Genomic DNA, 3,811 nt, shown 5'->3' with positions numbered 1-3,811 from the left:
CTCCAAACGTAGTAAGAAAGTAGAATATGCACTTCAATCTCAATCCAAAAGGACAGGAGTTGAAAACATGAGTATGAATTATAACATTCTCCTTACAGGACAATATAGGTTAGGCCATAATTCAAACGGCCGCGGTTGTCATAGGGTAAGGCGCAAGTAATAAGGCCGGCTGTAAGTGTGTAGTCTAGGCAACTAGTTCGATGAGTTGCTGATGGGAGACAGGAAAATCAAACATGGCAGCGCGGCTTAAGCCTAAGAAATAAGTTATGGCAGATTAAAACTAAGTTACGAAATTTACGACGTTTTTGACAATTTGCTAGAACACCACCTGGTCACATTTTTCCCCTGTTGTATACAGGGTAAAAAGCCCTCGAAAAACATAAATGTCTGTCACAAAAAGTGGACCTTTTGAAAATTTGGGGGGGTCGTACGACCCTCCCGACCCCCCCTTGCATACACCCATGACTACATTGCTATTGAGTCGACAGCCGAATCACTGACACTGTGTTGCCAGAAGGTGATCTCGATTGATACGGTAATAAAAAAAAAAATGGTGAAATTTGGTGATTTATATAATTGTGATGACCTATGTAGTAAAAAGGACTTTTATTTGCCACCACATTCGAGCATCCACACAGCTGGGAGAATACCATAGTGCTATTGCACACCCACGTCATGTGTGGCAATCATCTAAGTAAGAAATACGATGCATGCACTGTTAAGTGTTAGTCCACTGTGACATCACACTTCTAGCTGAAGATCAACGTGCTCACACATCATGGAGATCGATCCCCCTTTTTAGCAGACGACAACGGGTACTATATTTGAACATTGTTTTTTATGAAAGTTACAGGTGACCTTAGGCATTGAAATTTGGCAGAGATCATCTTTGGGCCTTTCTTAATATGCTAATCGATGTAGCTAAGTAGTAATTTCTAGCTTTTCTATTGATGCACACTTAGTATTTGTGTGAACAAAACGGAACTGCATATTGTCTTGTGGAGATGAGTTCTAAATCCATTTCTGACCATTGTGTTTTCATGCTTTCCTCCAGATAAAAAGACGTAACATGACAGTTCTTCGGGAGTGATGGTGATTTAAAGGAACTCGGTATAGGGGTCATCATTTGGAGAACGAAGACAGATTGATAGCTGTACAGTCTCTGTCACACCACGAGGGTGCAGATCACCAGATTGAAGAAGTACATGTAACAGATGTGGCCAACGACTAGCCATTGAATGCAGGGTTGACGAATGCTGGAAACACCGGGCCAACATCAGCGAAGGAGCCTCTGAGATATGGACTTCCGTTGCACTAACCCTGCTGTAAGCTATTCTGTTGTTTTCCACGATGATTAATGAAGGGAGACTAGTTTGAAATTGATTCACATTTATTTTACATTCTAGAGTCTCAGTAATTACATAAGAGGCTACATTAAGAGACTGAAAGCTTTGTTGGTTTTGTTTTGTTTGAAGAAATGATTTTCAAGTATTAATTATTCTTCATGGAGCAGTTTTGGAGCTGTCCTTCTCTCTGAAAATGAAAGCCTTGAGAGGTTAGTACTCGTATTTAAGAAAAATGTGTACTTGCTGTATCGACAGAAGTGAAAACCATGTTATGGTCAGTCTTGAGTTGTGTAAGTAAAGCTGAACGTTGCTTATGGCAAATATGTATATTAAATGATTTTGCACTTCAAGTTTATAATGTAAACTGGAGGGACCTATTATCCTCATGTCATAATTTGTATGATTTGTAAAACCTTTAAATTTTACTTATTTGCCCAGGAATTCAACACACACATCACTCCAAGGGGGAGGAGATACTTCAATAGCTGATGGAAGGAGTTCTGACTGCTCCAAGGAGACACCTGCTTATCCAGATCATCGTAGCATATTTCTTGTTGATAATGGAAGCAGAAAACTGTACAGCGTAAGTTCAATTGTTTGAATACTGGTCTGGAAAACCAGTTTCCCATTGTCATGTCTTGTACTATACATTTCCATGCAATATAGCACCATCTAATTTGCCTGTTCACTTTTGTTTTTGTCTTCTCAAATATAGAGAATAACAGTCTAAAATGTGCCCCCCCCAAAAAAAAAAAAAAAAAAAAAAAATGAAGGGACCGGTAAGTATAACGTTGTAAATGAAGTGATGGTTATAGATTTAAAAATAAAGACTGATATACTTGTATGAAACATGTAAACAGAGTGTACCTACAAGACTCCGCGCTGACTTATTTTCTTGGTAGCCCCATTGGGCCACATGTAAATGATAATAGTCCTAATACTTATGATATAATTATAATAATGATGAATAAAAAAAATGGAAATTGATTTGCCATGAAGTTCGATGGATAATCACATCTTGTATTTTTCTACTAACTGTGCACATCCACACTTAACCCATCTGCATGAAATTTTCATTTGTATTAACTGATATTTGGTGTAAGAAGCACATGAATAAATGTACTTGAAACAGCGGTACTGAATAGCAATAGAAATTAATGCCAAGAAAAAAAAACATGAAAATAGTTCAGCCCCTTAAAAGATTGAAATGAGGGTCAATTTTTTGATGTTATATATTTGCTTCGTAGAATATGATTAACATTCTTCTTGCTTCCTTTTTAAATTCAGATACCCAAGTAGTGAGCAAAAGACGCGTTGAAGCCAAGGCAGTTGCGATGCAGTACCCCACTTTGTGAGACACCACACAAGGTGCACAAGGATATGTAAGTTTATACTCATAAGTTTATGTGATCTACAACTTTTTAGCCCTCTTTAGCAGAAAGCTTAAGTGACATACATGGTATCTTATTCATCTAGCTTTTAAAAACTTGAACATTTTCAACTTTTCTCCAGAGATAGTGGACAGAATTCAACCATACTAGGAGTTGATCATCCTTGTTTAGTTAGGGGGCAAGGACCCAAAGTTGTTCAGGATATGGTCATGAGCCCCCCCCCCAAAAAAAAAAAAAAAAAAAAAATGGCCTTTACAGGGAAATTAATTGCATCTATGTCTTAATTAAATCATTGGGCAAATATACAGGCAATGTGGGGGCTTTTGATAATCTTTGATGTACATGTTCATAGATGTCTAATAAATTTTGTGTGCAGATTGGTCTGATTCCATGACTTAGGTTGGATGTACGTAAACTCCAACGTAACGTAATGTAACGTAAGCTCCAACATGCCAGTTGCGCCGTTCATTTATTATAAACCTATTCTCGTTTTCTTCCATAAGAATGCCACTACATGTATTTCTACTGCTATCAGATCTTCATCAGTTATAGTCAACTCTGTGCCAAAGTGAAATTTGTTGAGACTCGAGAAAAAGCTTTGACCTACAATGCATTCTTATATTTCAGGAGTACCTGTATGACAAGGATCTCGGGATTCATTGAGTATCGTTTGGAGACCTTGAGGAGCTATGACACCACTCATCAACTCAGGCAGAGAGAGAGAGTAGTTGCAGCTCCCACTAAGCCCCTGACTGAACACAATTCCAACGTTAGATTAGAAGCCCAACGAGAAGAGACAGCTACCATCGGTGTATAGGCCTACGTACATATCCTTGCTTTTTCCTCTTTTGAGATACATTAGATGCTCCTCTGAAGTTGGAACTTACATTCTTGTTGAAGAGTCAGCCTAAATCAGGCTCATCTGTAGTTGAACATGAAGCTGTTACCAGGACGTACTGCAGCACTTCAACACTAAAAGTTGAACAGGGCTCGTCGATGAAAAGAGTTTGTTTTGAAACTTCAAGCTGCCCTGAAAACAACCTTATTATAGGGAAGATTTTATTTTCCCAAACA

General features: G+C 38.3%; 1 long non-coding RNA gene across 1 annotated transcript; it reads left to right on the top strand.

The window, feature by feature from the left end:
* Window positions 1–1,299: 1,299 nt before the first annotated feature.
* Window positions 1,300–3,456, top strand: LOC139743181 (uncharacterized). Its single transcript, XR_011711742.1, has 4 exons — window positions 1,300–1,325; window positions 1,785–1,929; window positions 2,634–2,728; window positions 3,365–3,456. It is a non-coding gene; the product is annotated as an uncharacterized lncRNA (long non-coding RNA).
* Window positions 3,457–3,811: the final 355 nt, after the last annotated feature.

The sequence above is a fragment of the Diadema antillarum genome, unplaced genomic scaffold (genome assembly GCF_040938485.1).
Source record: "Diadema antillarum isolate AM-2024a unplaced genomic scaffold, OU_Dant_1.0 seq00001055_RagTag, whole genome shotgun sequence".
Lineage (NCBI taxonomy): Eukaryota > Metazoa > Echinodermata > Echinoidea > Diadematoida > Diadematidae > Diadema > Diadema antillarum.
The sequence above is the reverse complement of the archived record's forward strand: the minus strand, read 5'-3'. Positions and strand labels throughout refer to the sequence as shown.